This window comes from Tamandua tetradactyla, chromosome 3 (assembly GCF_023851605.1).
Source record: "Tamandua tetradactyla isolate mTamTet1 chromosome 3, mTamTet1.pri, whole genome shotgun sequence".
In the NCBI taxonomy this organism is placed as follows: Eukaryota; Metazoa; Chordata; class Mammalia; order Pilosa; family Myrmecophagidae; genus Tamandua; species Tamandua tetradactyla.
Genome location: NC_135329.1, coordinates 8,223,849 through 8,250,648, shown reverse-complemented (window position 1 = coordinate 8,250,648; position 26,800 = coordinate 8,223,849). Strand labels below are relative to the sequence as shown.

Below are 26,800 nucleotides of genomic sequence, written 5' to 3'. Positions count from 1 at the left end.
CAGTGACCTGCTGCATTTCCTTTCTCAGGTGGAAAGTTTCTGTTTGTTTGTTTTTCATTATTTCTCTCCCCAGCATCACCTCAAGTGATGACTCCTCTGACTCCCTCTGCCTCCTGGTCAACCTCAGCCCCTCCCGGGGGGACTGTGCTCCGTGGGGGGCTCTGCGGGGCAGGCAGGGTCTCGGCTGCTCCCACAGCCTCGCAAGACCCTCACGTCCCTCACCTCCCCCTACTACCTCCCTCACCTCCCCCTACTACCTCCCTCGCCTCCCCCCTCCACAGGAGCGCCCCACAGGGCAGTGTCCCGCTTGCTACCCATCCTAAGTCTTTTGTCAAGAAGGAAAACCAGCCGGTCCTTGGGGGGCCCCCGTTGACATTTCTCCATCCGGAGCAGTGCCTGGCTGTCTGCTCTCCGCTTACTGGCTGCTGTCCAGACTAATCCACCGCTGAATGGCCCTCCCAGTTCTCATGACTCAGGCTGTTAAGTAGTTTTTGGTCTGGTTTCATCTCAGATGCTTTTTGAAGGTCTCCAGAAATGACACCCACCAATTTCCTGTACTCCATGGGTTTATTTCCCCTTCAAAAACAAACCCCAGGGCTCCTCCCCGCTGGGAACTGACCGCTGTGTGGTTGGGAGGGGGTTCTGCCTACCCCGGGTTCCCCGAAGGTGCTGCCGTCACAGACCCTGCCACTCGGGGGGACAGGCTGGAGTTTCGGGGCCCCTCCCCAAAGCCCTGGGCCTGAAGGGGGTCCTGAGGGCAGGACTCACCTTCTCCAGGCAGTGCTAGTTGAAGGTACCCACTGCGCCACCTGGCCTCTGCCCTGGGCACTTCTAGCTCTCTGTGGTTCCGGTGGGAGCTGGAAGCTTCTGGGCTGGATCTTGGGCTGGTCTCTTTGAGAAGGCAGGTCCTAGATGGGGTTCCCTGACCTTCTCCCTGAGGAAGTCATCTCTCCACCCCCCTTTGGTCCCTGTGAGCCCGTGACATCAGGGCGCTGCTGCTGGGAATGTATTTACAGACCCCTGCTTCACTGGCCACGTCGATGCCTTCCGTCCCCGTTTTTTCTTTTTAAATCATCTTGTTTCTTGTTTGCATCTGATCTGTCATCTTGCACAGGCATCGCTCTTGGATTCTCTGCATTTTAAGGCCATGCACTTCATTATGTATTTATTTTTTAAGGCAGTGCACTTTAATTAGCTAGGCTGGGTGGCGTTTTTGTGGAGCATTTGCCGGCTCCTCAGCCCGTCCGTTGGCGGTGTGCGCCTCGCTGTGTAGTCCAGGGCGGCTGACGTCGCACCGGGGGTGCGTGGTAGGGCCTGGGTGGTGAGTAAGGCCTGTCCCCAGCCCGGGGCCGGCGCGCTCTGTGTAGACCTCTGCCCCTTGGAGCTTGCTTGCTTCGCCCGCAGAGGGGTCTCGCAGGGGCCCGGAGAGTCGGGTGGGGACCAACGGCCGTGCTTCGCAGCCTGTCGAGCTCGGAAAGGCGGTGGCAGGTCGGAGGGCGCGTCCCTGAGGCCCTCTTCCAGCGCCCGGGCCCGCGCTCCCTCTGGGCAGGTCCGCCACCCCTGGGGTGCCCGCGGCCCAGGGATCCCCCAACCCCGGCTGGCAGGAGGGCGGCCCCCGCTAGGGGGCAGGAGGCGGGGACGGGGCTGGCTGCGTCAGTAAACGTCGATGGGGTGAAATGTGGGTTTCCAGCCCAGCTCTGACCGGGCTTACCTCTGTGAGCCTCAGTTTCCCTCTATTTAAAGTGAAGATGATGATAAAATCTTTGAGAGACTGTTTCAAGGGTGAGCTCCCAGGGGCGTGCTGAAGCGCTGTTGCCATGGGGGGTCTGGAGTGCTGCCCCCCCCACCCTTCAGTTCCGATTTGCTCGTTGTTCCTTAGGGTTCCTGTGGCTGTGTCCATGAGCAGGACCGGTTGTCCCTTCCCTTTCTTTCCACGTCCTTCACAGGTTTGGGTTTGAGGCTGTGCTGGCCTCAGGAAATAATGGGAAATGTTTCCTCTTTCTAACCCCTGGAAGAGCTGGAGGAAGATTTGGTTTATTCCTTAAATGAATTCACTCGCGAAACCCTCTGGGGCGGGACTTGTCTTCATGGGATAAACCATAAGGCTGTTCAGACTTCACATTTCTTTTTGTGTCAGTTTTGGAAAGTTCTGGTTTTTTGTTTTGTTTTTTGCCCATTTCATCTATGTTTTCAAGTTTTTGCTATAATGTCATTTCTAATAAATTCCTTTTATTGTTATTTCTGTGGGATTTGTGGTTCTCTTCCTTTTTTCATTACTGTTATTTGTAATTTGTGCCTTTTGTGTTTATTCTTACTTGGTCTTGCTAAGGTTTTTTTGGTTTGTTTTCAAGGTTTTAGCCTTTTCAGTGAACCACAATTTATCTTTGTTGCTTTTCTTTTGCACTTTTATTTTTTTATATAATTCGTTGATTTATGCTTTTTTACTTTTAGCATTTTCTTCTATTTTCTTTGGGTTTAATTTGCTGTTCATTTTTTACTTACTTGAGATGGAACCTAGATAATTAAATGTTCAACCCTTCTTTTCTAAACATGTATTTAATGCTTTCAATTTCCATCATTACAAAGCTCTAGTTTTAAACCTTAAGTTTATTTATTTATTTATTTATTTGTGGGTTTTTTTTTTTTTTTTTTGACATGTGTGGGCTTCGGGAATCGAACCCGGGTCTCCGGCATGGCAGGCAAGAACTCGGCCACTGAGCCACCGCTGCACCGCCCTATCCCTTAAGTTTTGATAGGTCATTTTTTCTTTGTCATTTAGTTCAAAATATTTTCTCATTTCCATTGAGGTATCTTTGATCCACAGGTTATTTAGAAATGCAGTGATTAATTTCTAAGTATGTGGAGATAGTTTTTTTAGTTACCTTTTTATTATTGATTTCTGTGATAATTCTGTGGTCGAAGGACATGTTCTATATGATTTCAGTCCTTTGGGAAAGTTTTTGGAACTTGACTTTTGACCTAGCATGTGGTCAAAATTCTGATGTGTTTGAGAATGATGTGTAATTTGCAAAATATATCAAAATATCTTTCAAAAATCAAGTAATGTAAATTTCAATTAAAGCACGTTTGCAGATCTCCCGAGTTAGCAGTTTTATCTTTTCAGTCACAATGCAAGGGCCTCACCACACTTTAATTTCATTGAACACCCCTTCTCCTGTCTTCCCACCACTTTTTTTGTGGGGGGGGGGCGTGGATGGCTGGAGGTGGTGGGTGGGCTCGGACTCGAACCCAGGTCTCCTGCATGGCAGGTAAGAATTCTACCACTAAACCACTCGGCACCCGTCTCTGCTACTCTTTTGGCTGTTGTTGTAATATATTTGATTCAATTTATATTTCAGGCCTCATAGGACATTATTATTATACCTCATATAGTTAATATGCATTTACATTTACCCTCATTTTTATCTTCTTCATAGTTCTCCATTCGTTCATTTCTATGCTTCCATCTTCTTGAAGAATTTTCTTTACAATTTCTTTTTCCGTTTTTTGTTTTTTTTACATGAGCAGGCCCCAGGAATCGAACCCGGGTCCTCTGGCATGGCAGGTGAGCATTCTTGCCTGCTGAGCCACCGTGGCCCACCCTACAATTTCTTTTGATGCAGTTCTAGTGGCAGTAAGTTCACTCCATTTCTCATTGCCTGAAAAGGTACTTATTTTGTTTTCAGTTTTTGAGAGACATTTTCCTGGATTTAGAGTTCTCCGTTGCCAGGCTTTTCCTTTCAGCACTCTGAAGGTGCTGTTCCATTGTCCTCTGCCTTCTGTCATTTCTGTTGAAAAGCCAGCTGTCAGACTCTATCTACGTTGAGTTCATCTGTTGAAACTTTAATTTCAGTTATTATATTTCTTTCCAGTTCTAGAATTTCCATTTGATTTAAAAATATGGATTTCAGTTCTCTGGCTAAATTCTCCATATTATTGTTTATTTTTAAAAATATGTTAAACATTTAATTAAAAGTCCCTGACTGACAACCATTATATCTAGGATACCGATGGGTCTGCTTTGTTTCTGCTGAGTTTTGGTCCCGTCTCCTGGCATGTCTGCCCTTTCTTAGTGTTTTCTAGAGTTTTAGGTTCCTGGCTGCTCAAGCACATACCATGCAACCGCTTGGCTTAAACAGTGGGAATTTATTAGCTCATGGTTTTGAGGCCGGGAAAAAGTTGAAATCAAAGTGGCGTCAGGGCTATCTTTCTTCCTGAGAACTGCCTGTGGTCCTTGGTCCTGGGCTCTGCTGTCATCTGGCAGTGCCCTTGGTGGCCTCCTGGCCTCGTCCCTCTCTTCTGGATTCCCTGGCTTCCTCTGTGTCTGCATTTCGTTTTCTTATAAAGGTCTCCAGTCATAGGATTTAGACCCATCCTGACCGAGGCCGGCCACTCCTCAACTGAAGTCCCCTCCTACCAGGCCCTGCTTCCAGCGGGTCACGGCCCCGGGGGCGGATCGAGGGAAACAGCACGTCCTTGTGGTGTCTGTGGTGCCAAACCACCCGGGCTGGATCTCGTGTGTGAAAATGGTGGAACCTCTGGTCTCCGCCCCGAGAGGACTCCCTTTCCTTCCAGCTGACGGGCAGGGGCAGACAGGGGCCTGCCGTAGGAATGGTGTCGGGTTCCATCCCCATGAGAGCTGGTCTGCCTCTGTTTTGTGCCTACTCCTAGGAAATAGCCCTGTGTGTGTGGGTGTGTGTTTGGGCAGGGGGGTGTGTCTTAACTGAACAGCTGGTCCTGCTCTTGGGGACCCTGAACTCCCCAGGACCACGAGACGGCTGCGCCCTGCCTTGGTTTAGCCTCTTAGCTGCTGCTTTCTGCTTGGCCTCTGGGCCTCTCACCCATGCCGCACCTTCAGGGAGGAGCGGGTCAGAAAGTCAGGCCCGCTTTTCTGTGGTTGTCTCCCCAGGATCGCAGCCCCTCTCCTCCTGCCTGCCCTGCACCCTTGGCTCGCCAACCCCGTTTCTCCAGCCCCCGAAGCCTCTCGCCGACGCCCCTGCCTCCCCTCTCGGCCCTGACCTTGGCATACACGGGCAGACTGTGTCAGGCTCACGGAGCTTTTCCCGACATCCCGGGCCCCGGCTGCCTTGACTGTCTCCTAACACCTTCCAACAGCGATTTTATTTTTTCTATGTTTTATTTCCTGCAGTTTGCTTTTGGCGGAAGGCTTGTTCTGATTTCAGCTGCTCTGTAATGGGAAGAAGCAAAGGCTGACTGCTATGCAAACTTTTTTAAACTTTGTTTTTGAGGAGCTCACCGTGCACATGGTCTAACTCTGTAAAGCAGGAAGAAAGGTTTACCATGAACAGCGAGTTCCCCTGGCCACCTCACCCCAGTCCACAGCCACTGTTACCCGCCTTGCATCCCTTTGAGAGATCTCCTTACCCCCAAAAGTGTGTGCAGACTCCTGCGCTGCCCCCTCTGCCGCTGTCTCAGAGCCTCCAGGCCCAGCTGCGCTGCTCCCTCCCCAGCGAGCCCTGTGGATGGGCGCAACGAATTCCATCCCACAGGAGTAACGTGATTTATTTAACCTCCTAGAGCTGGGCAGTTAGGTTATCTCCAGTCTTTTTGCTTCTGCACATGTTGTCATAATGAATGTCTTCATAAGGACACCAGGTTGTACATGCACACATTTCTGAACAGGAAAAGCCTGAAGTGCAATTGCTGGATTAAAGGGTATGTGCATTTTTGCTGGATTACAGGGCATTTTTGCTGGATTACAGGCTATGTGCATTTTTAATGTTGACAATTATTGCCAAATTGTCTCCTATAGAGATTCAGCCAGTTCAGTCCCCTGCCAGCAGTGAATGACAGCACACACACTCAGGCATGGACATTTGCCTTGTTGATCTAGAAAACACTTCTTTGCCTTGGCGCCCCTGCAGCTCCCCCATGGGTTCCTATTTGAAAACTGCTGCCCTGGGGAGCAGGCTCCGAGGCAGGACTCAATCCCGAGCACCCCGCCTTGAGCTGGTTTGGCTCAAGTCACAGCTGACAAGGTTCTTTTCCTTTGCAGAATGTATTATATGACTTTTGGTATAATTAGATAAATATAAAGGAAAAAATACTAACAGAGGGTTTTTTTTTCCCTTTTAGATTTGAAAGAATGACTTGACCATATTTTAACCTCACTATAAAAGTAATGTTTTATTCTCATATATTACAGCAGTAAGCTTAGCATTAAAACGAGGTCTCAAGGCCTTCCACCCATCTCACCTGGTTACCAGGAAGGAAATGTGGAGTGTTTAGCGCAGTAGATGGCCGATCCGATTGTCTGCCACTTTATTTCTCTTCTTGTTGGCTAAAAGTTTGAGAACAGAGGAAAGTATAGACGAGACCACCAAAACCTCCCATCAGCTGGGGGTTTCTTTTAAAAATAAGTCCTCTTTTAATAGTGTGTGATAAAATGGGTTCCTGGCTAGAAAGGTTTTTGCTTGATTTTAAAAATGAAACAGAAAACACCTGGTGAGCCCTGGGGCAGCCCAGAATGGCTGCTGCCTGTCCTTGCTCCTGAGGACAAAAGACGCAGATCATGGCACTTGCTCGTGTTTTCCGTACATCCTCCTCTCCCTGTGACTGACCTGCACCGTGGCACAGTCCCCCATTGGTGAACTCAGATCTGGGATTTGCATCCAATACCCCGCCAGCAGTTTTTGGGGGAACAGCAAACCCTGACTTCCCCACTTCCTTGCTGTTTGGCACTGGCACTTTGCCTCTCTGACCCTCAGTTTCATCTTCTGAAAAATTGGGATTAAAAACAACACCATCATCTTGGGGTTGCCTGGGAATCAGGTGGAGTAATGACCCTGAGGTCCGAGTCTGAAACCGTGAAGCCCTTTAGTGGTGTCAGCTGCCCTCACACTGGGACACACCGGCTGTGAGGTAGGGTGGGAGCTGGCTGGGGCCGGCTCTCCACTGCTCAGGGCAGAGGCTGTTTCCTCCCCAGGCTTCAGGACTGACCGTCCCAGGGGCCTGGTGCTGGGACTGGTTTTCCATCCCAGGAGTGTCAGTGCCCAAGTGTTCCGAGCTGAGTGCTTGCTAGTCACGGAGGTTGCGCAAGCCCAGTTCAGTTTCCTCCCTTCTACCCCCTGTGGGGATAGAAATGAGATGGGAGATGTGACAACTCTTTGGAAAAGGGCTGTGGGAAGTCCTGGTAGGAGAGGAAACTGAAGCAGGCTTGGTGAGGGGCCCCGTTTTGGGGGCCACTTCGAGTTGGTGCCTTTGGGGCCACACCGAGACACGTAGGTATGCGTGGCATCGAAATGCCTTTTTGCTTTAATTCTCAATTAAAAGAAAAAAAATCTCACTGTCGCTTTGTAGAACGGGCCTCCTTTCGGAAGAGCCCGTGTCCCGTTTCTGCTCTGTGGACCTGTGTCCTGCGGCGCGGGGCTCTCGGTGCTCAGGCCTCTGTTGCTGGCCGCGGAGGGCAGGTGTCTGACCACCTGGGCCGCGGGTGTCCCCTCTGCACCTCCACAGGGAGGCCCGCGCGGTGCGGCGGGAGACAGTGCCGGTGACGACAGGACGCGGCGTGTGGTCTCGGACTCCATTCTTGGGGGGCGAGAGGTGAGGCCCCCATCGATGGAAAGCCCCTCAGCCCGGTCAGGGAGGCTGCTGGGCCTCTGAGTAGGCGCCACGTCCTCTCGGCTGCCTCCCCAGTTCCACGGGTGTGCCAGGGCGTGCCAGGGTGGGGCGGAGGTCCAGGGCAGAGGGCTGCTGCTGGTTTCCTTTATCCCTTGTGGCCGCACTCCTGGCCTTAGCTGGAGCCTCGAGGGTTGCTCGCCATCCCAGCTGCCCCTGGCGGCAACAGCGTCCAAGCAGTCTGTCCGTCCAGGACATCCCTGTGGCCACGTGCAGACAACAGGGTTATCTCAGTCACATACGCAGAATGACCTCCCAGGGCCTGGGATGTGGTTCAGGAGGTGAGGGGAGGATGGAAAGATGGTAGGGGGAGGTAGCCCAGGCCGACTTGCACGGCCCCCCCGACCAAGCTCAGTTAGGTTGACCAGTTCTCTGCCCGGGGCCTGCTCAAGAGACAGAGGTCTGGCCTCCATCCACACCTTCAGAGGGTCAGTGGGCAGGTGGCCGGGGGCTCTGGACAGAGAACCAGGCTGACTGTGCAGGCTTCTTGGTCAGAGCATCATTTGCTGTCACCCAGGGAAAGTGGTTTGCATGGTGTTCTAGTTTACTAGCTGCCGGAATGCAAAATACCAGGAACAGAATGGTTTTTAAAAAGGGGAATTTAAAAAGTTGCTAGTTTACAGTTCTAAGGCCGAGAAAATGTCCCAATTAAAACAAGTGTATAGAAATGTCCAATCTAATGCATCCAGGGAAAGATATCTTGGTTCAAGAAGGCCAGTGAATTTCAGGGTTTCTCTCTCAAGTGAGAAGGCACATGGTGAACACAGAGTTTCTCTCTCATCTGGAAAGGCACATGGTGAACATGGTCAGGGTTTCTCTTTTGGCTGGAAGGGCACATGGCAAACACGGTGTCACCTGCTAGCTTCCTCTCCTGGCTTCTAGTTTCATGAAGCTCCCTGGAGGCGTTTTTCCTTCTTCATTTCTAAAGGTCACTGGCTGGTGGACTCTTTGCTTTGTGGTGCTGCAGCATTCTCTGCTTTCTCCAAAAATCTCTCACTCTCCAAAATGTTTCTTCTTTTATAGAGCTCCAGAAACTTCTCAAGACCCACCCAAATGGGTGGAGACATGTCGTCACCTAATCCAGTTTAGCAACCACTCTTGATTAAATCACATCTCCAGGGAGATGATCTGATTACAGTTTCAAACATACATTATTGAATAGGGATTATTCTGCCTTTATGAAATGGGATTTTGATTGAAACATGGCTTTTCTAGGGTACATGCATCCTTTCGAACCAGCACGTGTGGACACCAGGTTGTCAGCTCCTGGGGGAGGCACGCAGGTGCGGCAGCTGTCTCATTCTGCCTCTCTTCTCCTCGAACCTGACATCGGGTCCCTTGTTTCTTCCTCGCACCGCGGTCTTTTCCTAGCTGAGTGACCGTCTGCCCGTGACCAGGCCTCAGAGGGCAGAGCTGCCCACGGTTGCTGTGAGAGGCTGACCTGCCCCGGGAGCCCCGGGGATCCGGACGCTGCCACCTCACGGGCTCAGCATCTCATTCACATCTTGCTGAGTGTCCCTCCTCTCGGACCTTTGCCCAAGTCTGCTTTACTGCCCTCCTCGAGACCTTTTGTCACGAGGACAGGGCGTGGAATAATCTGTCTTGTGCCCCATCCTCCGAGGAGGCTGGAGGAGGAGAGGAAATCAGGGCAAGAGAGAGGCCAGCTGCTCCCCACCTGGGCTGGGGCTGCCAGTACCGGCCTCAGTGTGCCCGGCCCAGTGACCGTCACGTTGGGCAGGAGACCTGCCCTGTGCGGGCATGTCTGGAGGGGAGCTGGGTGAGCGGCGGAGGGAGCACACCTGCCCCTTCTCTCCACGCAAGGGCCTCCTCCCTTGCCTGGGCAGTCAAGGCTCAAGTCAGAACTAAAAAAGCACTGGACAGGCCCGTGGGTGGTTCTGTGAAGTTAAGATGCAGGTATGCTCTGAGGCGGACGGCAGGGGCGGGGGTCCTGAGCCCGGGGGAGAATCCACTGTGCCAGGATTTTCCAGAACGTTCTTTATCCCCACTTTCTAGCTGTGCCAACAGCCCAGGCTTTGGAGAGGGCCAGTGGTGAGACCTCAGAGGACAGGCTGTGCAGTGAGGGGGTAATTTACTGAGCACTTCCTTCATGTCGTTCCCTGAGTTCTCCTGGGCTGTTCCCCTGAACCCTCATGCCAGCCCCGGGCAGGGACCGGGCCCTCTGCTCAGGCCTCTGCTGGGAGAGCCCGCAGCTCGCAGCTCAGGGTTCAGTCGCTTCCCTGCGGCCACAGCTGGCCTCTGACCACGCCCCCTCGCAGAGTTTGAGAAACTTCTAGTACTTAACAATCCGGACATGCTATTCTAAAACCTGGCTTTCTGACCACCTTGGAAAACGGAAAGATCTGGCAGACCTGCTTTGCCTCCCAGCTGGGCCACGTCACCACCACAGGATCTGGAGCCACTTACTCCCACCCTCTGAGTCCCAGTATCTTCATCTGTGAAAATGGAAACCGAATAGGATCATGGTGGGGGTTCAAGAGCATCTGAGCCGAGATCCTTCAGGCCCTGGGGATACGGCTGTGGGCAGAACCGTGGGAGGACAGTTAGGCAGGTGATGTACCACGTCAGGAAGGAGAGAGTGCTATGGAGAAAAGCCAGGTGGGGAGGGAACTCAGGAGTGCTGAGGCAAAGGGGGGACTCTGCAATAAGAGGAGGCTCAAGTGGAGAGACCAGAAAGAAGTAGAGGAAGTGGAGGCATATGCCCTGCGGCGCGGCAGGCAGTGGGGGAGCAGTGAGTGCAAAGGCCCTGTGGTGTGTTCATGGAGCGCTGGGGAGGCCCAAGTGGGACAGGGAGGTGACAGGGCAGATGCTGCTGTATCCTGTGAAGACCTTGGCTTGTACCCCGAAGGAGAAGGGAGCCTTGGAGGGTTTCAGGGTCTGAATGTGTCCCTCTGGCTGCTGGTGGAGAAGCGACCGCAGAGGAGGTGAGGGACCAGTTAGAAGCTCTGCAGTAATTTTAGGGAGAGGACAGTGGCTCAGACCAGGATGGAGGTGGAGGGTTCAATATATTTTGAAGGCAGAGCCGACTGCTGGGTGGAAGGTGAGATAGGAGAGTGTGGGTTCAGGGTGGCCCTAAGGATTTCAGCCTGGAGGCAACAAACCTGGAAGGACAGAGTTGCATTTACCGAGGTGGGGAAGATGTGCTGGGTTTGAGCTGCCTCAGAACTCAGACCTGTCAGCAGGGAAGGTCCACCGGCAGCCCTAGGAGGATCTCAGGAATGTGCTTGGCCTTGGACTTGAAGGTGGCAGATGTGGGCCCGGTGGAGGCAGAAGGGAGAGGGTGGAGCAGAGAAGAGGCCGAGGTGGGGATGTCGGGGGTGGCCGAGTCCTCGCCTGGGGGGTTCTTTGCTTGTCCCGGGACGCCTGGTTTGGGGCTGGGCTGCGGCGGCGGCTGTGGATGGGGAGCGAGGGGCCGGCACAGCCCAGGCCGCGGCCTTCCCGGCCCCCAGGTGCGGCCCGGGCGTCTTCTCAATCCTGCGTCGGGGCCGCGGCCGCCTGGCCTCCCTGCGTTGTACTTAGTTGCTACGGGCCCTACAGCGGCTGTGTCCGGTAGGGTCGCCGCCTGGGGCTGTTATATTAATATTAAATACAATTTAAAAACGAGTTCCTGCGATGGGCTCGGGCATTCCTGGGGTTGCAGAGCTGCGCTGGACGGTGCTGTGCCCGGGCCCGTCTCCCCGCTGGCACCTCTGCGGCGGGCACCTGACCTTCCACAGGGACTTGCGTGGGTGTCTGGTGACTGCTGTGCGTGACCGAGGCCATCCCCTGTCTCCTGCAGGCCTGCGCTGGCCTGGGGCTCGCAGCTTTCATGTGTCCTGGCCCGTGAGGGGGACCCCGTGCGCTTCTCCGGTGCCGGCCGCCCAGCCCCCCACGCCTCGACCCGCCCCTTCCCAGCGTGGCTAAAATGCGCCTCGCCCAGCTGTTCTCCTGCTGCTGTCCTGGGGGATTTGAGTAGAGATCCTTGCACTTCCCCCGGTGGTAGGTAGGATTGGGTACCCCAGATGTTCTAATCCGTGTTCCCGTGGGTGTGAACCCAGTGAGGACCGGACCTCTTGCAGGTGTTACTTTTAGTGAAGGCGTAGCTCACCTGAATGAAGGTCAGGTCGCTCCACGGCTGGAAGCCTCGTAAAGAGCAGAAACCAGATGCCGGAGGTCGAAGCAGGCCACGCGGGAAGAAGCCGGAAGTTAGCAGCAAGGGGAAGAGCTGGCACAGGAGAGATCCCAAGTGATGGCAGGCAGCGATGGGAGCCGGGAACCCCAGGGGCTGCGGGCAGGCCAGTGCCAGAGGCTGTGGGTTTTGCGGAGGGAGCATTGCCTTGCTCATGCCCTGATCTTCCAAACTGTGAGCTATCGAAAGCCTGCCGTGAAGCCAGAACCTGCCTGTGGTACACGCGAAGCAGCTCAGACAAACTGAGACACTCCTTTTTCATCCTCTCCATTTCCCAGGTCACTTGTGTTAACCGGTTGTCCTGGTGACATACCATCCACACATCATGTGAAGACATCCTCAGCATCGTTGGAAGAGTTGTCCTTCCAGAAGAATTCCCACTTGAACAAAGGACCTGAAGGGACCCCCCATCTTAGAGGGGAGGGGCCGAGTCCAGAGGGGTGCTATCCTTGCCCTGGGTCATGGGGGCCCTTCATGGCCTCCCTCTAGGTGAGCAACCTCTGTTCACCCCCAAAGCCTCAGCCGAGGCCCCCCTTCCCTCTGCTGGGATATTTTAAAACGTCAGAATGCTCTTTCTCTCCAGTGAAGCCTCTGTGAGGCATTACCCTCACCATATCTGCCCCCTGTACCTCCAAAAGGTAGTCCCTTTGGCCCAGACGATCAGATTTTAAAAGTAACTTCAAGTTAAGAAAATGTCATTTTTTGGAAAACTTTCACTTGCCACTGGAAGTCGTGCTCCAAACCTGAGCCAGTCGCATGCCCAGGAGTCAAAAGAGTACACGGCAAGCCTTCTTATCACCACAAGCGCGGAAGGCACTGTCCTGGAAAAGGTGGCCTCTCTGTCACAGGGGAATTTAAAAGTCGCCTTTTGGTTCTCTTGAGTATATACCTAGTAGTGAGACTGCCGGCTCATATGGCAGTTCTATACTTAGCTGTCTGAGGAACTGCCAAACTTTCCCCCACAGCAGCTGCACCATTTTACATTCCCACCAGCAGTGAGTGTTCCTGTTTCTCTACATCTTTTCCAACACCTGCAATTTTCCATTTTTTAAATAGTAGCCATTCTAATGGGTGTGAAATGGTATCTCTGTGGTTTAAATTTGCATTTCCCTAGTAGCTAATGATGTTGAGCATCTTTTCATGTGTTTGTTGGCCACTAGTAAATCTTCCTGAGAGAAATGTCTATTCAGACCTTTTGCCCATTTTTTAATTGAGTTGTCTTTTTGTTATTCAGTTGTAGAATTTCTTTATATATTCCAGATGTTAAACCTTTATTGAATTATGCTTTCCAAGTATTTTCTCCATTACTTAAAGCTGTCTTTTTACTGTCATGATGAGGTCTTTTGATGTACAAAAAATTTTTTACTTTGATAAGATGCCATTTATTTTTTTCTTTTGTTTGTGCTTTTGATATTAAGTCTAATACACAGTCCTGAAGATGCTTCTCTATGTTTTCTTCTAAAACTTTTCCAGTTTAAGTACTTACGTTTAGGTCTTTGATCCATTTTGAGTTTATTTTTGTGTATGGTGTGAGGTAGGGGTCTAACTTCATTCTTTGGCAAAGGGAGATCCAGTTTTCCCAAATGGAAGTTCAATTTTCCCATCACCATTCATTCAAGAGATGATTCTTTCCCAGTTAAGTGACTTGACAGCCTTGTCCAAAATCAGTTGACTATAGACATGAGGTTTTATTTCTGAACTGTTGATCCGATTCCATTATGGATATAGTCTGTCCTTGTGCTGGTATGAAGTCTGTTTTTATTATTGTGGCTTTGTTATAAGTTTTAAGATGGGAAAGTATGAGTCCTCTAACTTCATTATTCTAATTCCAGATGGCTTTGGCTATTTGTTTCCCCTTACCCTTCCATGTAAATTTTATTGGCTTTTCTATGTCTGGAAAGAAGGCTGTTGGAGTTTTTACTGGGAATGCATTGGCTCTGTAAATTGATTTGGGTAAAATTAACGTCTTGAACAATATTTGGTCTTCCACTCCATGAACATGAAATGTCCTTCTATTTATTTAGGACAGAGTTCTTTGCACTCTTTTACCAGTGTTTTGTAGCTTTCTGGGGACAATTCCTTTACATCCTTGGTTAGATTTATTCCTAGATATTTGATTATTTTAGTTGTTATTATAAATGAGTTTTTTTCCCTTAACTTCTTCAGATTATTACTAGTAAATAAAAATTGCTGATCTTTGTGTATTGTGCCACATTGGTGAATTCATTTATTAGTTCTAGTAGCTTTGCTGTAGATTTTTCATGATTTTCTGTGTATAGGATCATGTCATCTGCAAATAAGGGAAATTTTACTTCTTCCTTTCTAATTTGGGTGACTTTTATTTCTTTTCTTGCCTAATTGCTCTGGCTAGAACTTCCAGTACAGTGTTGACAGTGGCTTTCCTTGTCTTGCTCCAGATCTTATACAGAAAGTATTTGATCTTTTGCCATTGAGTTTGATTTTAATGGTAGGTTTTTCATATATGGCCTTTTTCAGGTTGAGGAGTATCACAGTTAGCCTCATGTGTCACCTTGGCCAGGTGGTGATAACTGTTTGTTTGGTTGGATAAATGCTGGCCTGTCTGTTGCTATGAGGACATTTCATGGACTTAAATCATAATCATGTCGGCTGCATCCACAGCTAATTCCATTTGTAATCAGCCAAGGGGAGTATCTTCTGCAATGAGTGATGCTTAATCTAATCACTGGAACCCTTTTAAGGAAGATTCAGAAGAGACAGGCTCTCTTCCTGCTTCAGCTGGCGAGCCTCTTCTGCGGAGTTCACCCAGACCCTCCATCAGAGTCATCAGCTTCACAGCCTGCCCTATGGATTTTGGACTATACGTTCCCACAGTTATGTGAGACACTTTGATAAATTTTATATTTACAAATATTTCCTGTTAATTCTATTTCTCTAGAGAACCCTAACTAATACAACTTGGTACCAGGAGTGGTTCTTAAGAAACAGAATCTTAAAAATGTTTTTTTACGGTTGGCTCTCTACTCTGACTGGACTCAGAGGCAATAAAGACTCTGATTCCCATAATCAGAATGATACTACCAATCCATGGGGTGAGTTGGGAAAAGAGATAGAATATCACCATTCGCTTTTCCTAATGCTTTGCTTGTACGAAGCCAGGCTCTGAGGGATAATGTTTTTGACACCTTTGTGGAGTTTTGTGGAAATAGGAGGTATAGAGATGTTGGCTGGTTGTTGTTAGATACACTGTATACATTAATGAGTGAAAGGGATGGGCTTAAGCCTTCAATGAAAAGCTTACGTGCTGTCTGACAGATGTAAACGTTTCTGTGAGTGTCCTGAAGGAAAATCTTATTTCCTGTAGCCGTAGACTTGAGATCTCCAAAAGTCAGACTTAGATTAGAGTAGCAACTTTACAGCATAAAATGAAATTTCAATCTTGCATGGTGTCTGCTGTTAAAGTGAGGGCATCAGTTGGAAAGGAGTGGGGCCCTGAAAACTGGGATGGCACCATAGGGATTGATAATGATATCGGGGGTGAGGTTGAAACCCTAGGTCATGCTGAGTCTTCTCTAGATAACCCTGTAATAGTTTGCCTTGAGGACATAGCTGCCCCACCTCCAGCCTGCCTGGAGGAATTGGCCACCCAACCTCCCCTTGAAGGGATTAGCCCTAGAGTGATTAATCCTGTTTCACCAGATGAAACTGCAAATGAAAGCCCTGAAGCAAATGGCTTGGAAGATATTTCTAATTCTTTTCATGACCCACCCCCACCACCCCTCATTTCTTCCAGACTTATAACTAGACTAAAGTCCTAATAGGCCCCTAAAAGTGAGGTACAAAGTGTCACACATGAGGAGGTACATTAAAGTCCAAAAGAACTGTGTGAGTTTTCCAATTTATATAGACAGAAATCAGGGGAATATGTGTGGCAATGGATTGTAAAAGTGTGGGATAATGGTGGGAGGAATATAAGGCTGGATCAGGCTGAATTTATTGATATGAGCCCATTAAGCAGAGATTCTACATTCAGTATTATAGCTCAAGGGGTTAGAAAAGGTATTAACACTTTGTTTGGATGGTTGGTTGAAACATGGATCAAAAGGTGGCTGACATTACCTGAGGTTGAAATGCCGAAACTGCCCTGGTATAATATAGATGAGAGGATCCAGAGGCTTAGAGAGATTGGAATGTTAGAGTGGATTTATCATGCAAAGCCTGCTCTTACACCCCAGGAATGTCTGGAGGATGCACCTTTTACCAGAACTATGAGAAATAAATGTGTGAGACTAGCACCATCATCCCTGAAGAGCTCTGTAGTTGCTCTTTGCTGTAGGTCAGATATTACTGTAGGAACTGCTGTCACTGAGCTGGAATCCTTAAACACAATGGGGATGACAGGATCCCGAGTTGACAGAAGCCAGGTGGCAGCACTTAATTGCCAAAGACACATGGATGTGGCTATCATAATAGACAGCAGACTCAAACCAGGAGTCAAAATAATCTGATTTGCAGAGACTTGTGGCATTGACTAGTAAATCATGGGGTACCTAGAAGTACAATAGATGGGCAGGCTACTAAATTCTTGTTTGAGCTGAATAAATAAAGAGTTCTAGGTCAAGTGGACAGAATTCAAACTTGCATTACAAAAATAGAATCACAGACTTGTAATCAATTTCCAGACTTGAGACAGTTGACAGACTTAGAGCCACTTGAATGAGGGGGAGGCCAGGTCCCTTTGGGGGAGAACCCTGTTACACTGCCACAAATTTATACTGTTAATCTTCCTCCAAGCCTTCCCCAAGGAGACTGACGGCCTTTTACCAGGGTAACTGCGCACTGGGGAAAAAAAAAAGATCAGATATGTCGGGGATTATTAGACACTGGTTTGGACGCGACGTTAATTCCAGGGGACCCAAAATGCCCCTTTGGTCCACAGTCAGAGTGGGGGTTTATGGCAGTCTGGTGATTAATGGAGTTTAGCTCTCACAGTGGGTCCAGTGGGCCCCGGGGCCCATTCCATAGTTATTTCCCCGGTTCCAGAATGTATAATTGGAATAGACATACTGAGCAACTGGCAGAACCCCCACATTGGCTCTCTAACTTCTGGAGTGAGGGCTATTATGTTAGGAAAGGCCAAGTGGAAGCCACAAAAACTGCCCCTACCTAGCAAAATAGTAAATCAGAAGCAATACCAGATTACTGGAGGGATTGCAGGGATTACTGCCACTCTTTTTTTTTTTTTTAATTTATTTATTAATTTAAAAAATTAACAAACCAAAGAATACATTAACATGTATAATCAGTAATTCACAATATCATCACTTAGTTGCATATTCATCATTTCTTAGAACATTTGCATTAATTCAGAAAAAAATAAAACGAAAACAGAAAAGAAAAAAAAGATTGTACCTACCCTTACCCCTTGCTTTCATTGATCACTAGCATGTCAAACTAAATTTATTTTAGCATTTGTTTCCCCTATTATTTATTTTTATTCCATATGTTCTACTCATTTGTTGAGAAGGTAGATAAAAGGAGCATCAGACACAAGGTTTTCACAATCACACAGTCACATTGTGAAAGCTATATCATTATTCAATCACCCTCAAGAAACATGCTTACTGGAACACAGCTCTACATTTTCAGGCAATTCCCTCCAGTCTCTCCATTACATCTTGGATAACAAGGTGATATCTACTTAATGCGTAAGAATAACCTCCAGGATAACCTCTAGACTCTGTTTGGAATCTCTCAGCTATTGACACTTAGTCTCATTTCCCTCTTCCCCCTTTTGGTCGAGAAGGTTTTCTCAATCCCTTGATGCTAGTCTCAGCTCATTCTAGGATCTCTGTCCCACGTTGCCAGGAAGGTCTACACCCCTGGGAGTCATGTCCCATGTAGACAAGGGGAGGGTGGTGAGATTGCTTGTTGTGTTGGCTGGAGAGAGAGGCCACATCTGAACAACGAAAGAGATTCTCTTGGGGGTGACTCTTAGGCCTAAATTTTAAGTAGACTGGACCTATCCTTTGTGGGGTTAAGTTTCATATGAACAAACCCCAAGACTGGGGGCTCAGCCTATAGCTTTGGTTGTCCACACTGCTTGTGAGAATATCAAGAATTAAACTTGGGGAAGTTGAATTTCTCCCCGTCTCACCATTCCCTGAGGGGGGCTTTGCAAATACTTTTCCACTCACTGATCTAATCACTGTGGGATTCATCGGGGCATCACTCTGGACAAACCAACAAAATCTCATGTCCTACCTGAGATTCCAAGTACTTATGGTGTTCAATCAAACTATCTACATAAGTTATAATAGGAAATGCACATGTCAAAATATAAATTTTGTACCACATAAACATTTTTTGCTTTAGTCTCACACATAAGGTGACATTTTAAAATATTAATTACCATCTATTTTCAGCACCCTGCAATAATGACATTCCTTTGTTCTTCCTCATGTGAAAACATTTTTAAAATTTGTACATTGTACATTTCACTATTATTATACACTCTAGGCATTCCTAGATTATACCATCTCAGTCTTTAACATCTATCTTTCTTTCTGATTTCATTTATGTCCCCATCCCTCCTCCCTCTATCATTCTCACATGAAGCTTCATTCAGTGTCTTAACATAATTGTATTACAGTTAGGTAGTATTGTGCTGTCCATTTTTGAGTTTTTGGATTACTGCCACTCTTAAGGACTTGAAGGATGTAGGGGTGGTGATTCCCACCACATCCCCATTCAACTCTCCTGTTTGGCCTGTGCAGGAAACAGATGGGTCTCGGAGGATGACAGTAGATTATTGTAAACTTGACCAGGTGGTAACTCTAATTGCAGCTACTGTTCTGAATGTGGTATCAGTGCTTGAGCAAATCAACACATCCCCTGGCACCTGGTGTGCAGCTAGTGATCTAGCAAATGTTTTTTTCTCAGTAACTGTTAGTAAGGACCACCAGAAACAGTTTGCTTTCAGCTTGCAAGGTCAGCAATATACTTTCACTGTCCTACCTCCAGGGTATATCAACTCTCCAGCCCTATGTCATAGCTTTGTCTGCAGGGACCTTGATCGTTTCTCCCTCCCACAAGACACCACACTGGTCCATTATATTGATGGTATCATGTTGATTGGACCTAGTGAGCAAGAAGTAGCAACTACTCTAGACTTATTGGTAAGGCATTTGTGTGTCAGAGGATGGGAGATAAATCCAACAGAAATACAGGGGCCTTCCACCTCAGTAAAATTTTCTAGGTGTCCAGTGGTGTGGAGCATGTCCAGATATCCCTCCTAATGCAAAGAATAAGTTGCTGCATCTGGCCCCTCCTATGACCAGAAAAGATTTTGGTGACAACATATTCCTCATTTGGGTGTGCTACTCCAGCCCATTTATCGAGTGACCAGAAAAGTTGCTGATTTTGAGTGGGGACCTGAACAAGAGAAGGCTGTGCGACAGGTCCAGGCTGCTGTACAAGCTGCTCTGCCACTTGGGCCATATGATCCAGCAGATCCAATGGTGCTGGAAGTGTCAGTGGCAAATAGAGATGCTGTCTGGAGCCTTTGGCAGGCCCCTATAGGAGAATCATAATGCATATTTCTAGTTTGCAGGAGTTTGAATGCCCTCTCCCCTCCCTTTGAAATAGACTCTTCCCCTTTCCTCTTTTCTCTGTTGTATGACTTAATGCAGGTCATTCCTTGCCTTAGGCTTCTTGAACTTAATCGTTTCATACGCTGCTTTAGTTGTCTGCAAGCTGCTTCTGGGCCTTCAGGACATAATCTGGGAGGGGGCATCTGAGACAGGTTTCTCAGTTCAGCCCTTCGGGCTCCCACTGGGTGGAGTGGTGCTGACATGCAGGCACCACACATGCACATAGGGGTTACTCTGCTCCTGTGGGGCAGGCGAGGCAGCCATAAGGGGTCCACAGTCTGGCTCTATACTGTGCTGGGGGGGGGGGGGGTTAGCTTAGAGGCTAGCAGGGGTACCCCAAGCTTTGTGTGCCGTTTTTCAGCCTGCTTTCCCTAGATTTGGCACTTGTCCAGTTCCTGTAACCCTTTAACTGTTTTCCAGGGTTTTGAGGAAGATGACTTTGCCAGTTTTTTCCAGTTGTTCAAAGATTCTCTGCCATCTTAGGGTGTCTTACACCACCGTGTCAGGCATCCGGAAGTGCCATTGCCATCTTGTCTCCGTGTTTCTGATGAGAAATAGGCACTTAATCATATAGGGCTCGCGTGTACACAAATGTTGCCTTTTCCCTGAACTTTCAGAACTCTCCTTGTTGGCATTTGATAGTTTGAGTACTATGTGTCTGGGCATGGGTCTCTTCAATGAAGTTTATCCTGTTTAGGGTTTGTTCGGCATCTTATATTCACGTCTTTGGAAAGTTTTCTGTCGTTATTTCTTTGACTATTCCTTCAGTCCTTTTCTTTCTTTTTTCTACTTCTGGGACTCCCATAATACATATATTGGTAAACTTAATGGTGAATCATAAGTCTCTTAGAGTATGTTCATTTTTTTTATTAATTAAAAAAAATTACAGGATAGAAACACAAACATTCCCAATATGTGATCATTCCATTGTACATATGTAATCAGTAATTCACAATATCATCACATAGCTGCAGATTCATCATCATGATCATTTCTTAGAACATTTGCATCAATTCAGAAAAAGAAACAAAAAGACAACAGAAAAATAAAACGAAAACAGAAAAAAAACATACACACCATACCCCTTACTCCTCCCTTTCATTGATCACTAGCATTTCAAACTAAATTTATTTTAACATTTGTTCCCCCTATTATTTATTTTTATTCCATATGTTCTACTTGTCTGTTGACAAGTAGATAGAAGGAGCATCAGACACAAGGTTTTCATAATCACACAGTCACATTGTGAAAGCTATATCATTATACAGTCATCTTCAAGAAACATGGCTACTGGGACACAGCTCTACATTTTCAGGCAGTTCCCTCCAGCCTCTCCATTTCCTCTTAGATAACAAGGTGATATCTACTTAATGCATAAGAATAACCTCCAGGATAACCTCTAGACTCTGTTTGGAATCTCTCAGCCATTGACACTTTGTCTCTTTTCACTCTTCCCCTTTTTGGTCGAGAAGGTTTTCTTAATCCCTTGATGCTGGGTCTCAGCTCATTCTAGGGTTTTTCTCAATCCCTTGATGCTGAGTCCAGGTTCATTCTTGGATTTCTGTCCCATGTTGCCAGGAAGGTCCACACCCCTGGGAGTCATGTCCCACATAGACAGGGGGAGGGTGGTGAGTTTGCTTGTTGTGTTGGCTGGAGAGAGAGGCCACATCTGAGCAACAAAAGAGGTTCTCTTGGGGGTGACTCTTAGGCCTAATTTTAAGTAGGCTTGACCTGTCCTTTGTTGGGTTAAGTTTCATATGAACAAACCCCAAGACTGGGGGCTCAGCCTATAGCTTTGGGTTGTCCACACTGCTTGTGAGAATATCAAGAATTCAACTTGGGGAGGTTGAATTTTCCCCCTGTTCTCACCATTCCCCAAAGGGGGCTTTGCAAATACTTTTCCACTCACTGATCAAATCGCTCTGGGATTCATTGGGGCATTACTCTGGACAAACCAAGAAAATCTCATGTCTTACCCAAGATTCCATGTACTTATGTTGTCCAACCAACTATCTACATAAGTTATATTAGGAAATGCACTAGTCATAATATAAATTTTGTACCAAATAAACATTTTTTGATTTAGTCTCACACATAAATTGAAATTTTAAAATATTAATTAACATCTATTTTCAGCACCCTGCAATAATGACATTCCTTTGTTCTTCCTCATGCAAAAACATTTTTAAATTTGTACATTTAGTCATTATCACTATACACTCTGGGCATTTCTAGATTATGCCATCTCAATCTTGATCGTCTTTCTTTGTGATTTCATTTCTGCCCCCAGCCCTCCTCCCTCTATCATTCTCACATTCAGCTTCATTCAGTGTTTTAACATAATTGTATTACAGTTAGGTAGTATTGTGCTGTCCATTTCTGAGTTTTTACATTCAGTCCTGTTGCACAATCTGTATCCCTTCAGCTCCAATTACCCAATATCTTACCCTATTTCTATCTCCTGATGGTCTCTGTTACCAAGGAAATATTCCAAGTTTATTCACTAACGTCAGTTCATATCAGTGAGACCATACAGTATTTGTCCTTTTGTTTCTGGCTAATCTCACTCAGCATAATGTCCTTAAGGTCCATCCATGTTGTTACATACTCCATAACTGTATTCTGTCTTACAGCTGCATAATATTCCATCATATGTATATACCACAGTTTGTTTAGCCACCCGTCTGTTGATGGACATTTTGGCTGTTTCCATCTTTTGGTAATTGTAAATAATGCTGCTATAAACATTGGTGTGCAGATGTCCATTTGTGTCCTTGTCCTCATGTCCTTTGAGTAGAGACAGCATATAGATGGGTCCCATTCCCTAATCCATTCTGCCAGTCCATGTCCCCCAGTTGGGAAGTTTAATCCATCAACATCAGTGTTCTTACAGCCCGGGCTTTTTGCCTTTGGCTTTTATATGTCCTTATAATTTTCCTTCTTTTTACCTTTACTCATGGTCTTTCTTTCTACACTCTTTTACACACCTCTCTCTTTTGCCTTTGATTCTGTCTATAGTGCTCCCTTTAGTACTTCTTGGAGAGCTGGTCTCTTGGTCACAAATTCTCTCAGTGATTTTTTGTCTGAAAATGTTTTAATTTCTCCCTCATTTTTGAAGGACAATTTTGCTGGATATAGAATTCTTGGTTGGCAGATTTTCTCTTTTAATAATTTAAATATATCATCCCACTGTCTTCTTGCCTCCATGGTTTCTGTTGAGAAATCTACACATAGTCTTAATTGGGCCTCCCTTGTATGTAATTGCATTTGGATTGCTTTTCTCTTGCTGCTTTCAAGATTCTCTCTTTCTCTTTGACCTCTGACATTCTGAGTAGTAAATGTCTTGGAGTACATCTATTTGGATCTATTCTCTTTGGGGTACGCTGCACTTCTTGGATCTGAAATTTTAAGTCCTTCATAAGAGTTGGGAAATTTTCGGTGATAATTTCCTCCATTAGTTTTTCTCCTCCTTTTCCCTTCTCTTCTCCTTCTGGGACACCCACAACACGTATATTTGTGTGCTTCATATTGTCCTTCAATTCCCTGAGTCCCTGCTCATATTTTTCCTTTTTTTCTCTATATTTTCTTTTTCTTGCCAGATTTCAGATATTCCATCCTCCAGTTCAGAAATCCTGTGTTCTGTCTCTCAAAGTTTACCATTGTAGGTTTCCATTGTTTTTTTTCATCTCTTCTACCTTGCCTTTCCTGCCCATAAGTTCTGTGATTTGTTTTTTCAGACTTTCGATTTCTTCTTTTTGTTCATTCCTTGCCTTCTTTATATCCTCCCTCAATTCATTGATTTGGTTTTTGATGATGTTTTCCATGTCTGTTCGTATATTCTGAATTAAATGTTTCAGCTCCTGTATGTCATTTGAATTGTTTGTTTGTTCTTTTGACTGGGCCATATCTTCAATTTTCCTAGTGTGATTTGTTATTTTTTGCTGGTGTCTAGGCATTTAATTACCTTAATTAGTTTATTCTGGAGATTGCTTGCACTTCTTTTACCTAGGGTTTTCTTGCTGCATGAATTTGTTGTCTATCTGTTCTTTGACATTCAGTTCAGCTTTTTCTGGACCTCTAGCTTAGGTTATGTTTAACATAGGAGAATTTTTCAGTTCTTGTTTTCTTGTTTCTTGCCCTGCTTGTATGGTGCCTTTCTCCCCCCACCCTGAGGAGGGTCTACATAGGTATTACAAACCCCAGCTGGATTTTCCCAGACCAAACTGGCCTCCTATGAGGAGGAAAGATTCACCTGCGTCGGTTTTCCCTGAGGGTGAGACCCAGCAGGTTGACAGACTCTCCTGTGAAGTCTCTGGACTCAGTCTTTCTTATCCTGCCCAGTATGTGGTGCTTGTCTGCCTGCGGGTTCCACTAGCATAGGATGATGCGGTACCTTTAACTTTGGCTGGGGGTGTGGTGGAGACAGAGGAGAGGTTGTAGGCTGGTTTTAATGGCTTCAAATTACCAAGCCCTGGTGTCTGAATTCCTTGAGGGATGGATTCCATTGAGTTGGGCTTCACCCCTCCCCTGGGGAAGGCAAAGGCTCCAGACATGCCCTCAAAATGAGTTTGTTTGTGCCTATTCCTGGGGCACTTGCAGCCTGAGGAGCCCTGCCGCTGTATCCAAAGGCAGTCAAGCCTTTGTAGAAACACAGCCACAGAAACCTCTGTTTCCTTTTTTTTCTTTTTCAGTTAGCCCTGCCCCCTTGGTGCTGGGGCAAAAATGAGCGACCTCCGCTTTGACCAGGTTCACCTGAGCTGTGGGCCTATTTTTAGTAGTCAGGATTTGTTAATTAATTCCACAATTGACATTTTGTTGGGCTCACTGCCTGTTGCTGGTAAAGTCTCTTTCCTTTCCCCTCTGGGAAGCAGCCATGGGGGAGGGGCACCGGCCGCCGCAGCTTGGGGAACTTACGGTTCTGGGGGGGCTCGCAGCTGGTCCAGACTGGGGTACGCTGTGTGTCTGGTCACTGACATGGCCCCAGGAGATGTTTTGTACTGTTTCTGGTTATTTACTAGTTGTTCTGGAGGACGAACTAAAACACGCACATTGCTAAGCCACCATCTTGACCCGGAACTCTAGAGTATGTTCATTTAAAAAATCTTTTTTCTTTCTGTTCCTTAGCCTGAATCATTTCAGTTTTCTTGTCTTTATATTCACTGATTCTTTCTTCTACCAGCTTTCATCTTCTGTTGAAACTCTATAGGGAATTTCTCAGTTCATTTATTGTGTTCTTCAATATCAGTTGAAGGTTTTTTAAAAACTCCTCTTTTTTTTAATTGAGATTCTCATATTGTCATTCATATTTTCCTGATATCATTTAGTTTTTCCTTTGTGTTTTCTTTTATCCCTTTGACATATTGTAGATCATTTTTTAAAAAGTCTTTGTATGTTCAAAGTTGGTTCTTCATTCATGATTTCTGGATATCTTGTTCCTTTGGGTGGGCCATCATTTCCTATTTCTTTGTTTTTCTTGTAATCTTTTGTTGCACCCTATACATTTTAATATTTTTAAGTGTTACCTCTGAGATTTGGTTCCTAAGCTGTCAGTTCCTCAAGTTTGTATCCAACTTAGCCATATGACAGAGATTTTTTTGAGTACCAAGAGCTAAGAAAAACAAACAATCCAACACCAAAAAACAGCTTTCTCAGTCTTTGAAAATGGCTCTGTGTTGGCCTGTGCTCTCCTATCGAGAATGAAAGTGAAGTGCAAGGTCCTCTCTGTCTTTCCTGAGCCCATCTTTTCTCCTGGGTTTGTACTCACTTATGGTCTTAGAAATTTTCCTGTTTATAGGAATCCTAGTACCCCCTCTGTTCTCTGTGAAAGAGATGTTTACCCCTCCCTGGTGTTCTATTCTGTTTCTTAAAGCAAATGATCCTTTGTCCCAGGCCACTTTGACTAAATTATTTCCTATACTGCTTTAGCTGTCCTTAAGCTGCTTTTGCCTGGAGGGCACGTCCTGGGAGAGTGAACCAGAGATGAGTTTCCTGGTTCAGTCTTTCAGGCTGCACCTGACAGGCTGACACCAACATACAGTCACCCAGTATTGGCATAGGGGTGAATCTGCTCCCTTAGGAGCAGGGTTCAGCATCCACAGTGGGAGCAAGGCTGGTCCACACTGCACAGAGGAATAGAAGAGGGGCCAGCAAGGGTGCCATGAGCTTCTCCTACCATTTTCTTGATTTGGACCTTGCCAAGTTACTGCAACCCTTTAACTGTTTTCTGGAATTTTGCAGAAAATGCTTTTCCTGGTTTTGCTAGTTGTTCAAAGATTCCCTGGAGTGTCTGTTCCACCATCTTGGTCAACTAGAAGCCCCAGTTCTCGTTCTTCTGAAGTGCAGTTATCAGCAGCCTTCGGACCTCTGGTGACATCTGAGTGAATTCCTTGGAACTCTACCTCTTCGACAGTTTGAGTCTTTGAGTTTCTTCAGATATGATGTCATTTTCACCTTGAAGTGAATCTCAGTACTGTCCTGTCCATTGACTCTGAGTTTAAAGCATTCTCCTTCTTTCTTATCCCACAAGTCATGGGATGAAGGTTTTGACTCCTGGCTGGACATGGGGTTGGTGGTTTCTTTCTGAGGCATCTCCGCACAGCAGTATACTTGGTACGCTTTACAGATCAGTCTCTTCCCCATACTTGTGATGCCATGGCTAGCTCCTTTCCCCTGACTTTCCTTCAAACCCTGTCTCCTTACGCTCTCCTCAGATGATGCTCCTCAACCTTTAATGTGTTTGCTAGTTGTCTTGAGGTTGTATTGAAGTGCAGATTCTGGTCAGCGGCTGGGCTGGGGCTGAGAGTCCAGGGAGTGCCAGGCGATGCTGCAGCTGCGGCAGGGCTGTGGCCCCACTCAGGGAGGCCCAGAGTCCTACTGGATGGACTCAGGTGACATAGAACCTCCCTGAAACCAAACCTCTGTGGCTTACCAGAGGTTTCTCTCCCTCCCATAAGCAGTGTTGAATTATTCTGAAGTTAAATTCCCCCATTTGAGCCATAACTGTAAGCCCAATGCCACGCCACAGAGCATGCACTGCAGGCCCAGTCATTGTAGGAGCGTATGGGGTAGGTTCCCCTGCTCCTCTCATGCTTGGGTCCTCTGGGGCCTTGATCGTCTCATCTTCATTACTTGAGCACTGTGAGGGGGCACTGTAGGCACTTGGGGCATCCTGGCATCTCAGGCCCCTGACATTTGGCTCCATTGGTTACAAACAGGGTCCACAGTCAGTCCTCAGTGTCTACTCTGAGGTACGTCTTGGCCACACCGGCCCCTTCCTCCTTCCCTCAGCCTGTGAGGAGGGGGAGTGAGGCTCAGGCAGTACAAGCACCCTGCCTGGGCTCAGTTA

At 47.0% G+C, this 26,800-nt stretch overlaps 1 protein-coding gene across 3 annotated transcripts in view; it reads left to right on the top strand.

The window, feature by feature from the left end:
• The window catches only part of ADCY3 (adenylate cyclase 3), a 110,246-nt gene that overhangs the window by 53,834 nt on the left and 29,612 nt on the right, over positions 1–26,800 (top strand). The window lies entirely within an intron of this gene.